This window comes from Cupressus sempervirens, chromosome 11 (genome assembly GCF_028749045.1).
Source record: "Cupressus sempervirens isolate cs-2001-9-10 chromosome 11, ASM2874904v1, whole genome shotgun sequence".
NCBI lineage: Eukaryota > Viridiplantae > Streptophyta > Pinopsida > Cupressales > Cupressaceae > Cupressus > Cupressus sempervirens.
The window spans coordinates 743,262,601-743,276,880 of NC_143128.1; positions in this window are offsets into that span (position 1 = coordinate 743,262,601).

Consider the following 14,280-nt stretch of genomic DNA (forward strand, 5'->3'; position numbering starts at 1 on the left):
TTTTCCTATCTTGTTTATGTAGAAGCAGATTCCAAGATAATAAATGTTGAAGAATGTATCATGAATAATTAACATAACTTAAATATAGGTAAGTCTACCAGATCTTCACAATCCATGTTAAATTCTGATTTGTTTCTGGGATAAATTGTGTGACAGTTTTTAGCATCAACGTTTCGGATCATACTACATGATCCATCATCAGGATACGGGAGAGTAACGTTGATAGATCACGTAGGATGATCTAAAACATTGATGCTAAAAATTGTCACAAAATCAATCTAAGAAACAAATTAACATTTGAGTATAGTTGCCTCAAAATGAGGCAGAACTATCCAAAAGGGACTATATACACTAAGAAAAATATGGTAGTTTTGTGATATGGATATCTAATACAAACAGCTTTCTCTCCTTTTAATATAGAGAGATAGATCTATAAGGGAAACCACACGCTTCAATTGAGCATGAAGGATTCCACACACTTAAATCAACCTGAAGGATTTGGATGTTGGTGATTTCATTTAGTTCATGGTTATCTTGGAGATTAAAAATTAAAAATCATTTATAGACTAGTGAAGAAATGAGCACGAATATGCATACTGATTTGAATAGAGACCTTTTTGGCTCAAGAAGAGGTTCATGATCCTTCATCCTTTTTTTCTTCTTAAGAATGTTTTTGGTTAGAGTAAATTAGATGTGCAAATGCATTTTTAATCATAGCTTTTTCCTATCACTTATTCTACCAAAATGTTTCCTTGGAACAGTATTTTTTGATGAGCCGCAAGAAAATTTGAGGCACCATATAGCCATTACAAATCAAATTCTTAGGATACAATAAATTCATCCCATATTCATGGCTTAAACAAGAATTTTTGAAATGAGTTGTATTAGAATATATGGTAGTTCCTAAAACAACTACATTTGGAGAGTGTCTGAAAATGCAGGCAACTGCACATAAGTTGAAACCCTAGTAAAAGGAGAATGGAGAAATACCAATTTGGCACCAATAGAGCAATGTCACAAATTTAGGCCTCTTCTCCAATCTGTCATTGTCTGCTTCTTGTGTCATTTAGATCTCTCATTACCCAAGCCATGTGCATTGGGAAACAAGGTATATTTCAACTCTTAAAAGAGAATGAAATTAATCCCTCTACAATATGGGTTATGTTTAATGGAACATTCCCCAAAGGAGTAAATCAACACTCCTACTGAAAATAATCAGATCTGGCATTGCACTCCATGGGCTTCAAAAGCTGAGTGGAAGTGTATTAGTTGGGAATATTGAGACAAAGGCAATGAGAAACACCTATATTGATAATTTTTGCGAGGTAGAAATGATAGATGAAGCTAAAGTATTAGTCGGTAAAATGCTAGAAGATGGCCATTTTCTTGAAATCTACACATCACTGGCGTAATAGATGACTTTTGCAACTCTGGAAAAGCAAAAAAACCCTACAACTTGCTTGTAAAAATGATAAGTTTGGTCTTTTGCTATCACTTAAAGTTGTGTGACTGATGCTCATTTTGAAATTGATGGAATAGTCAAGGACATGAAACATGTTTTTATTTATTTTTATATATATACACGCAATGATCTATGAAAGATGGGGGATCTTTCTAGAGCAGATTCACTCATGAATAAGATGTTAGATGGAGGCTTGGCTCCTAATGCCATCACTTAAAGCTATTAGATTTGTGCTCATTATGAAATTGTTGGAAGAGTCAAGAACACAAAGTGTGTTTAGTTTTTTGTTTAGAAATATCATATATATAGAGCAATGCATTACAATCTAGTTACATAAAGATGATTGATTCAAAAGTGGCTTGACAATCAATTGTGAATCAAAGCTTAGATTCAAGGTAGACTATTACATTACCCATTGGCCTAATGAACAAGACCTATGATTATGTTTCATGTGGAACTCACTTGGGTTTGAAACCTTGTGTGATCCATCTATCAATTACTTGTGTAATGTCAAAAGATTTGAATACAATAGAATCAAACTAAGAAAAAACAAGTTCTTGTGCAAGCTAAAACAAAACCTCCAAATAGAGCTCAACAAAAGAGTGTGAAAACAACATTACCATCAAAAACCTGACTCAAATGTTACCAAAGCCTCCATTGTTTAATAATATTCTCCTTGACTAATTGATATGTAGATGCTCATTTTCTTAAGGATGACTTGATTTGACAGCATATACTTTGCTCAAACTTGATAGATTCTTGGAATGGATGAGGGAGTGGCTCAATTTATAGAATTTTGGAATGGAGAATGGATATTAAAGATCTAATGATGAGATCATTGTGAAGGATGGTTGACAGGATCCCTGTAGGATGAAGGAGAAGATGAAAGGTGGAGATTGAAGCTTTTAAATTCTAAATAGCTCGGATGAGCTTACTAATCATAGTAAGTGGTTGAAACCATGAGGGAAATAAGGGATGTGTGCATCTAGATTGCCTATATTATTGGGCTTGGTGGAGAGAATAATGGAACTATAATAACAAGTGCCTTTAGATATTTTAATTCTTGGAACATTTTAAGGGGCTTTAGGCATATTTAAATACTAATATTATTAACTATTTTGGCTATGTGTGAGATGAAAAAAGAAATTTTTATTTATTTATTGTGACAGAGTGGAAAGAGGGATTACTTAAATAATAGGATTATATACTTTAATTTATATTACCAGTATTATCTCAATAGTTGAAGGATCCCCGTAGGATGAAGGAGAAGATGAAAGGTGGAGATTGAAGGTTTTAAATTGTGAATAGCTCGGATGAGCTTACTAATCATAGTAAGTGGTTGAAACCATGAGGGAAATAAGGGATGTGTGCATCTAGATTGCCTATATTCTTGGGCTTGGTGGAGAGAAAAATGGAACTATAATAACAAGTGCCTTTGGATATTTTTATTCTTGGAACATTTTAAGGGGCTTTAGGCATATTTAAATACTAATATTATTAACTATTTTAGCCATGTGTGAGATGAAAAAAGAAATTTTTATTTATTTATTGTGACAGAGTGGAAAGAGGGATTACTTAAATAATAGGATTATATACTTTAATTTATATTACCAGTATTATCTCAAAAGCTGATCACTACTTTCTCCATAGGTTTCTACAGAAACAACCAGCCAATTTGGTGAATTATTTGCAGATTTTGACACAAATAAATTGTTACACTATGCACAAAAGCTAGAGACTAATGTGACTCTACAGAACAATGTTTTAGTCCTCTTGGATTTGTTAAATACATTTCATTTAGTTATAATAGCATAATCATTTTCTTTTCTATTATGTAGGTAAGTGACCAAATATACTGCAGTATCCATATTTTTACAGCTAACATCTTTTCAGCAAGATTTTCAACAAACTCATCTTAATTGGAACATAGTCAATTCTATCTCCATTTTATATGCTCAAAATATAAATGTTTATTCCTCACAACACTACCAATATGCTTTTGACAACATGCATGATGTTTCAATGATTTATGAATAGAGTGAAATAACTTAGGTGAAATGGATTTGCGCTAAATGAGTTTGGTTGATTAGGACTAGGTTATGGATTTGACTTGGTAAAAGGGACTGGGTGCACTATGGAAGTACTTTAGGTGTCTACAACGTGTAACAAGAATACACAATATTGACTCCCAAATCCCAAAAGATCAATACTAGGTTCTATTCCAAAAACTCTATTGACTATAATGGAATACAGCCACGTGCTCAGAGTAAGTTCTTTTCCATGTTCACTTCTAGTCACTGAAAAAAAACAAACAATATATCACAAAACAACTTACCAGATTCTCTCTAGCAACCCTCAAAGTCTGGTTTGATTCGCTTTGAAGACCAGCTCCAAATGAAATCAAGCTCTCCAAAAACCATGCGAAAATGCATAGAAAACCTGAAATAAAATTGGGCTCTCCAAAAACCATGTGAAAATGCTCCAAAAACTTGAAATGAAATCAGGCGCGGGAAAGACGTAAAAGGACAAAAAAAATTTCCTTTGCGCATGTATAAGCCCTATGTTGGTCAAAACTTTGACCAACACGGGTCTTATATGTAAAAAAAAAAAAAATTTTGCCTTTACATTTCGACCACTCTAAATTTATTTAGTTGATGGTCAAAAATTTTGGTAGAAAAATGATGTTAAATGTAGTAGTGACTCACGTCGAGCTTCATCAAAGTTTCAGTTGTCCATGGCTTTTGTTATTTCAACATTGTCAACATTTATTTTTAAACACCTTGCAAGGTGTTATCCCATTACATGTGGGATATTTAAATATCATTTCTAGCGGTGACTTTTGCACCGATGGCGGTAGAAAATCCTGCCTCGATGGTCATCCAACCTTTCAACACTTGTACCCAACAGTCTTTGGAAATTTGGCCCTGACGTAATCAAAACTGGCAATGGAGTAGCAAAATATATGTTGAGACGTGGCAAAACATAGTCACTGCCCACACAGACTCCCACCACCACACCAACAAGTCCTCTGCTAGTCTACATCCCAGTCTGAGGACACTTGTCAGGCCATGTGGACACAACTCAGTGCCTTGTCCCCAACACATCAGCAGTGTATGGGTGAAATGTGTTTTTTGTACTGTCTGTACATTTTTGTACAGCTAATGTCATCACCATGTCAGCAAGGGACCCAACTTTTTGCTTACATCAGCATTTCATGACACTAAATTTGACAGTCATCTAACCATCATTTCCAAGCACTTTTGAACTACTTTGATGATTGTTCGACTGTCAAATTTAACCTCATAGTTTGCTACCTAGACCCCTCTCCAGATGTAGTTTTGATTTGACAGTTTGACTTTGGGAGGTCGTAACTCAATCATGCGGACTCCAAATCAAGTACAATTTTTTTGATTTTGGGTAGAATTTCCTGAACTTTTTAGTGGTGGTGTTCTTTTCTAGTTTTGGTGCATGAATTTGTCAAAAATTGCATCTTTTAGTGACTGTACCTATCCAATCCTACATTTTACAACTTGAAACTCTCTATATAGGCTCATCTGGACTTGAAAATAGGTTCCATTTTTTTTTTAAATGTTTTTTCTTGTCTACTTTCTTGATTTTCATTTTGATTATAGGGTTGTGTGGACAAAAATATCACTTTCAGACTTAGGGCCTTTTCTGCATTGTATTGCTTTGATTTCTTTTCAAAATTGTTGTACATCTGAGCTACAGTATTTAGTTCTAGGTTTAGGCCTCAAAAGGTAGTTGTAAATAGCAAAATTAGAAGTCCACTTTGTACATTCTGAGAAGTGGCCTATTGTACACGCACTACGTATAAAGTGCCAAAAGCATCATTTTTTGGGGCGTTCTTTGATTGAGTGAATTGGGGGGGGGGGGGGGGGGGGGGGGGGTGTATTGTGTTTTTGTGTCTCTCTTTTGTACTCTTTTCATTTCCTACATCATGGGTTCACCTAAAGGTTCACTTCTAACTTCACGCAATTATTCTACATAGGAAGATATTGTGTGGAGTATATTAATGGAAAAAGGTCTAAATCTTTATGTTGATGGTACAATCACAAAACCCACTAATGTCACAACACTCGATGATTGGAAAATTAAAGACAATTAGGCTTTAGGAATTATCAGGAGTTGTGTACATAGAGATCTCTTCTTCCACATTTCCTATTTCAAGGAAGCCAAACCTACTTGGGACAAATTTGAAAAATTGTATGGTAAGGTGGATGAGAAAAAAGGATTCCAAATTGAGGATGATCTCCTTCTATTGGATCCAAATAATTTTGACACAATTCAAGATTGTATCAACAAAACCAATGAGTTTAGAGTACTACATAAAGATTGTGGTAATCCCATGAACGATGATTGCTTGATTCATCATATCTTGAAGAGGCTACCTTCACAGTATGCTTCCTTTGTTTCAAGTTATAACACTCATAGGTTAACCATGAGAAGTGCTTTCCAAAAGCCTACATTTGATGCATTTGCAGAAATGTTGATTTTTGAACAATCACCCTTGATAGATATGGGACTTCTCACGTCATCAAAGACCAAAGCATTGGTGGCTAGTGATGAGAACCAATCAAGTCAAGGAAGAAAAAATTTTAACAATAGAAAGAAAAAGCAGTGGAAGAAAAAATCACAATTTGAGACACAACAATCCTCCTCACAATAAAGCAGTTCTTCTTCCAACAAGAAGGGAAATAGTGAAAAGAAGGATAAACATTTTTGTGCATATTGCAAGAAACCAAATCATGATGAGCATCATTGCAAGACTAAGAGAATCAATGAGTTGGAAAACCTACTCAGGAAAAACAAAATTTAAGTGCCAAATGCTTCTAAGGATTCAACTCCACCCACTTCAAAGGGAAAAGGACAAGCACTTATGGCAAATACAAGTTCTTCATTGAAATGGATTCTTGACTCAGGTTCCTCATATCATATGGGTTCTTCAAAGGGATACTTTTCTTCATTGAAGAAGTCACAAGTATCACACATCTTTGTGGGACATGATACAAAAATGGAAGTTGAAGGGAAAGGACATGTGGAAATGGAAAATGGGGAATTCAAAGATGTTCTCTATGTTCCAAACCTTAGCTCTAATCTCCTCTCAATTTACCAAATCACTCAACTTGGAGATGGAAAAAAAGTTGAGTTCCTTCCAGATTCAGTAATGATGTGGAGTCTTAAATATGATTCATTGGTTGTAGTGGGGAAAGTCAATCATGACAAGAGGCTTTATTCCTTCTCCCACTTTGTGCCTAAGTCTCCTTCACAAGCCTTGTTGATGCAATCTCATCCATAAACCAAATTATAGCATAAGTGGTATGGTCATCTTGCCTTCCACTATCTTCATCAAATTTTCTCCAAACACATGGTCAAAGGTCTACCTACAATCAACTTTTCTAAGGGTGAATGTTTAACATGTTCAGTGGATATGCATCTCAAAGAGAAGTATGATAAAGGGAGCTCTTCAAGAGCACCAGTTGTTTTTCAGTTGGTTCACATGGTACTAGTAGGACCTTTTGTAGTAACATTAATCAACCAAGGCCACTACATCCTTACTTTCATTGATGACTTTTCACACTACACATGGATCTACTTTATTCATCACAAGAATGAAGTGGTTGATAAGCTTCAAGCCTTCAAGAGGCATGTTGAAAAACATTCAAGGAAAGCCATCAAAGTTCTACAGATGGACAATGAAAGCAAATATGTGAACACAAGACTTAAATACTTTTGCAAACTTGAGGGTATTGATCTTTAGAATGCACCAACATTTAGTCCACAAAAGACAAATATTGCAGCACATAGGATTATAACTCTTAAGTCCATGGCAAGTTGCATGATACAAGCAAAGTCTCTTGATCCTACATTAGAAGTTGAAGCTATCAGCAGTGTCACTCACATACTTAACAGGTCTCCTCATATTGCCTTAGATGGGAAGACTCCTTTTGAGGCATGGTGTGTAAGAAAACTAGTTGTGAAACACTTCAGAGTCTTCGGCTATCAAACATGGGCAAATATATCTTCTAGGGGAAGCAAGGCACCACCATCTAGGCCTTGTACTTTCATTGGATATGAAGATGATGTTAAACCATATAGACTTATGGATCCTGAGACACATGAGATTTTTGTAGAGAGGGATGTTCACTTTGAGGAATATTCACCAAGCTTATCCTCTAATCCTCTTCGTACTTCATACATTGTGGAAATTGATAGTGACACCAACTATAGTGACTCAATAGATTCAGATATGTGGGATCTTATCGACAGTTGCAACAAGAAGTGACAACATCATCATAGTCTGCATGCATACATTGCCATAGTGATAGGTCCAACACAATAGGGTACACCTTGTCTTCTAGCTCCAACATCAGTGGATGACTTCTTGACAGACATTTTAGGTTTGTTCATGGAGTCACACATAGCAGATTTGGGAGACATCCTTGATGATTTACATCTTCTCTTTGATGAAGATGGTCCTTCTACAGTTGTTAAGAGGGCTCACTCTAACCCCCATGTCCATTCTCTACACATGTGATCAGTCTTTATAGGTTGATGTGATTGTGGATCCTTATGTACAGTAGTTTCAGGAGGTCTCTTTATCATTTGAGGAGACAGATGGTTATTTGGGATAGGTTCTACAAACATTCTTGCCAAGTCTGTATTCATTCTTTTCAGCACTGTTGGAAGGGGTGACCATCAGCATTAACATAGGGATAGTTAAGCAAGTTTTAGGGCCATCATAAATCTTTGAGATTCTTTCCACAAGAGGGGAAGAATCTCATTCATACCTTTGTCGTTGTTTCTTCCAAAGGGGAGGAACATTATTCAACACTCATAGACTAGCTTCTACCTTGGAGCAGCTTTCATTGATCGAGACTCTTCATTTGGGAGGAAACTACCTTGTCTCTCTTCCTCTTCTCTTTTATGGGGGGGACTTTTTCCTTTTATGGGATTGTGTCCTTCTCCTTCTTCACTATTGTATATACTTTATGTATGTTGTAATAGGGGGGTCTTGATTACTCCATCCATCCATGCATCTTATCTTTTCATCTCTCTTTTTGGGGGAGGGTTTTTCCCATGAGGTTTTCCCTCTTTCTCCACTTTATGAGAGGTTGAATTTCATTATGTACATGGGTACCTAACATGGCCTAGTAGTTGGGACCCATTATGCATTTCATCCTAGTTTTTGTAAACTTTAGTGCATTCCCCTAAGTTGCATTTAAGGGGGGTGTTGGTGTAAATAAGTATCCACTATTTACATTTTATTTAAGTTTAATTAGGTTAATGCATTATTTCATTATTTATTAATTAGTCACCTAGGAGTATGCATACTCTTGTGAGTTGTCATGTTGAAAACATAGGAGTTCGCACCTCTTTTATGCACATGATGTCTACAACATAGGAATTAGCACTCTAATTAAGTTCATGGTGTCTACAACATCTCTCCGTGAGATACACCTTATCATTCTTATCCTCTCATCTATGATGAAGGATAAGATGTGTGCTTAGTTGTCATGATGCTTATCTCCTAGCTCTTTCTAGAACCATTATAGATGCATCTTGAGAGGCCTTTATAAACAGGCACTCCTAGTGTGTATGTACATGTATCAGGACATGCTTTGAGATATTGATTCTCATATTGATCATACTCTTTTGGTCTACTGTTGTGCTTGTGTTTGAGTTATTTGATCTTGGGTGAATTTTTTTCCAAGGAAAATTCTTACAACTATAAATGCATTTAAGACAAGGTATATCTTACAGCTTCAAAAATTTAAAACCTCGCTCCATTCATTGTTGTCATAGTTTACACAAGTAAAATAGAGTGCCATTTAATATGTCAAAAGGGATTTTATAGTGGTAGTGACACATAATATGTCATGTTTCAATCATGTACATAGAAACAAAAATAAAATAAAATGGAAGAATATATTGTAATGTTTCCCAACAATCAAAATGAAATTGTTGATGCTTTCCTTATCACAATTTGTTCTTCATCTGACATAGAGTTTTATAGGTGAAAAGCAAATCTCCTACTATCTCATTGCATACACAAAATCAAAATGAAATTTTTGATCCTTTCATTATCACAATTTATTTTTCATCTGACATAGAGTTTTATAGGTGAAAAGCAAATCTCCTACCATCTCATTGCGTACACAAAAGCATGTGACTCTTAATCAATTAAATACATTACTATATTTTTAGCATATCATATAATATAATTTTATCAATTTGTAAAACCTTATCAATTCAAATGTATTTTTGATATTTAATTTATGCGACGTGTCTATCCTTGAGAATTTAAAATCTCACCAAAGAAGGGTTTATCTTTTTCCTTAAAGTTTCCATGTTAAAATTCAGATTTTGATGGCTAAATTTAATTTTTGTGATATATGTGTGTGTGTGTGTGTACATATATACATATACATGTGTATATATGTGTATGTATGTATATATATGTATGTATGTATGTATGTATATATATATATGTGTGTGTGTGTGTGTGTGTGTGTGTGTGTGTGTGTGTGTGTGTGTGTGTGTGTGTGTGTATATATACATATATATATATATACATATATATATATATACATGTATATATATGTGTGTGTATGTATGTACATATATACATACATATATATACATATACATATACATATAAATATACATATGTATATATACATATACATGTACATATGTATGTACGTACATACATACATACATATGTATGTACATATATACATATGTATGTACATATATACATATGTATGTACATATATATATATATATTTTAGTGTTGCTTTAATTAGTTTAAGTATTTTTTTTTAAATGAACTATAATATATTATTTTTATATGAAAAATATTTCCTAACATCTTACTTAAATGTTGTTTTTGTGGAATTTTTTTTGTTTTTTTTTTTATAGGTAAGAGGCTGAAGTCAAGATTCATTATTATTATTATGTGTTGTAATTAATTATTTTTGTTTATTAATCTCGAGTAGATTCAAACCCAAGACCTGTTAGATAAGAGGCTCACAATTTAACATTGTGTTGTAGGCTCTTGCCTTTGTTTTTGTGGAATTTAACTATAAAATATTATGTTTATATTAAAAAAATTTCTTAACATTTTATTTTACCAATTTGGATCATACAAATAAAAATATGTTGTATAAAGATCTAAAATGTCTTATCTAATCAGCTTATTTAAAATTAAATTTTATAATTGAGACACTTATATAAAATCGAAGAAATTTTTTTTTTAAACCAACTAAAATTAATTAAATAATACTATTTAGTTTAATTAGTCAATAGACTACTATGTAGGGAACTTTGATTCATTTATGTGATGTCTTACTCGTAAAAATAAAACAATCGATAACAAGGATGTTGAAAAGTAGAAGAGTAGATAGTTGTAATAATTCATGAAATTGAATAGAGAGTTGGGAATATATTTTTAAATACTTGGTGGCAAGACCCAAGATGTACTTTTTTGTACTTTTCACGAACTAACCTCTAACAAGTTGCAATCTAATAATATAAAGGTCTCTTTCCTATTCTTATCATTTTACACACATTTCTAAAGGTGATTTTTCAGCTATTACAATATAATGATTGTTAACCATGGGTATTTTTAAAATGACACAAAAATTAGTAGTTGTATACTGTAATTAAATTGGGAGGAAACTTATTATATTGCATAGTGGGCTTACGAGCAACATGAAAATGTGTGCGAACTACCAAATTCCATTTTCGTCATGAGCAATAAGATATACAGTATTTCATAAATTGCCATCTATACCTACTTATTGAATTTGAAAATAATTCCCAATAAAAATGCAAGTAATTCAATTATGCATATGTTTTAATGAAGAAAAATAAAAAATGAACTTGAAAATGAAAATGGACAGATCCTTGTATCTTAGGTCTTACAACTGGAGCTACTGGATTTGACATAAAGAAATAACTTTTTATTGTGTAACATTTGAATGCAATGAAAAATGGAGATGTCTATGCAAACATCAAATAGTTACCAACAAGAAAAATATTTTGTATTTAGTAATTAAAATAAAAATATAATGTAATTGTACTTTAAAATTACTCAATTTAAATTTTTTTATACAAACTATTTATCTTGCTAGGGAATATTTGATGCATGTATATAGATCTCCATAAATGAAGGTATTTATTATGCAACTATTGATAACCTTCATTTGCTCTCAATGTAAAACTAATGTGTGTACTATTAGTTTGTGAATGAAAATGTATGGCTTGTGTGCAAATATTAAAGTCAACTAGATTGGGGTTGCATTTAATGTTTTACATCAAGACAAGAAACAAAAAATCTCTATAAACTAGACCTACACAAAATGAAAAAGAGTAGAAATGTTTTTATATTTCAATGATCCAATTCTTAAACTTTGGGCCTTTGTTACCGTCATGTTTATTGCATAAGATATTAATCAATCTAGCTTATGAGACTAATTTATTTGCTAAAGCGAACATAGCCCACAAACATTAATGTACATATCCTTGGTATTTGAGGTTTGGGAAAAATGTTGTCAAAAATGAATGCAGATAAATTAAAGCATTTCTAAAGCATAATTTTGCATCTAGATATATATTTTTATTCTTTAGAAATCATCTCCATGCTAAAATTGAAGTCAATTATGATAAAAATGGCATATGCATAATAAATCTAAGTAACATGATATCCTTGATGTGTTGGAAATTCATAGATTATTCATAGCACACTGAGGACCGACATGGATTATTTTTTATTAACCTATGAGTTACAACAAGAAAATATCACTTTAGTAGATCATAGTACAATAAACCTGAGAAAGTTATGCAATTTTATATTACACACTGTGACGAAAAAAAATATTTTCTTCTAGCCACCATATCATAGTAGACTTGTTATGAGAAAACCACCTTCCCATTCTTGTAGGCTTTTTGACATAGATACTAATAATTGTTGGAGCTACAATTGTTGAAAGCCTAATTGGAACAATTGTTATAGTGTAATTGATGTCAAACCTATTGGTAAGAAAAGTGTCAAACCTACCAAAGAGATTCACTAATAGTGTAAAGTGTCATATCATTTGATTGATGAAGAGGATTTTAAAAGAAGAGTGTAGACACTTAAAATCATCCCTAAAGACTATATTAATCTATTAATATTGCTCGTGACATTGTAATTAATTATATTGCTCACATTCTTCTACTTATTTAATTATATTATTTTAATTAAATGAGTTCATTCTCCTAAGTATTTAAATTTAATTTAAATACTCCTACCCTTAATGTGTTAAATTAATTTAACACATCATCCTCCATCATCCCCCTTTTTAAAATAAATTTTGTTTGTTTAATTCTCACATCCTATTAATTCCTCTAAACCCATGATTAAATTAAATTTCATTTAATTTAATCTTAAGCCTAACCTAGAGCCTAGCCTATAACCATCATTTTCATCCTCTTAAGCCTACTTCTTCTCTAATCCCACTTAATCATTCTTAATCTCCTTCATTAGCCTAAGAGTGTGCTCACACATGTGAGATGGCATACCTACACACTCCCCTTTGCACTCTTATTTGTCATTCTTCTTCTCAAGTTTGCTCACACGTGTGAGAAAATTTTAAATTCTTGACCATTTGCATGGCTTGCATGTCACCTTATGTGGCATCTACATGGATTCCACCTCACCAAGCCCTCCCTCAAGCCTATAAATAGAGGCCTTGTCTCAAGCATTTGCATCTCTCATTATTGCATTGTTATCATGTTGGTTTGAGATTTGAGTTTTTATTATAGTTGAGCTTGCATGCTAGTTTGAGTTTTCATAGTAGCTTTCATGGTAGTTTTCATGGTGATTTCTAGAAGCATATTAACCATTTGGTAGTTGGTTTAGCTTTGCATTTGTATTGTTCATCTAGTTTATTTGTGCATTCACATTTCCATTGCATTTACATGTTAGTATAGCTTGCATACTTAGTTAGCTTTCTTCATTGCATTTCATTTTCATCCTTGAATGCCTTCAAGTATGGCTTTCTCCATAGCCATTTCTTGAGGTTTTTTTCATCTCATGTAGCTTAGGTTCATATTTCATCATCACTCACATTTTCACATCCACGCTCAAGAGATTCAATACTTTGTTGCATTTGGAAGAGCACACCAAACATACCCCCCATCTTAACACAACAATAAGGCCTCTCAGGGGTGCCCTTGTTGAGTTGAAGAGGTGGCTGGAGGATTTGGTTTGTTGGCTTCTTAGAGTTGCAAAACTCAAGCAAGCATTAGTTAGCTAATGTTCTTTCATTTTGATGAATCTTTGATGCATATTCGAGGTTTTTAACTAATATTTGTTTATTGATTCATGCTCCCAATAAGTCATTTCTTCTAGCACACATTTTGGCATGCCCAGTGGGACTCACGTCCCTAATTTCATTCTAAAAATTTGCAAGCAAACCTCATTTAGTCGTAGAAAACCTCGCAGTGTCATTTTTGTGGGTTGTAGTGTCATCTGCGTTTCTCGTCTCCGCAGATTAGCATCTACGTGGATGAGCATCTCCTCTCTTTAGTGTCTCTATCACACTTCAAAAACCTACTTACTTGTATTTCCATTTTAGCATCTACGTAGGAAAATGTTCTTTCATCTAGGTTTTTATTCTGTCATCTACAAAGATTATTTTGTCGTCTGCGAAGTTTATTTTATCATCTGTAAAGTTTGTTCTGTCATCTGTGAACACCTTTCTATCATCTGCATTGTGTGCAAGTCCTAGTTTTCATCTCTAACTTTTAAC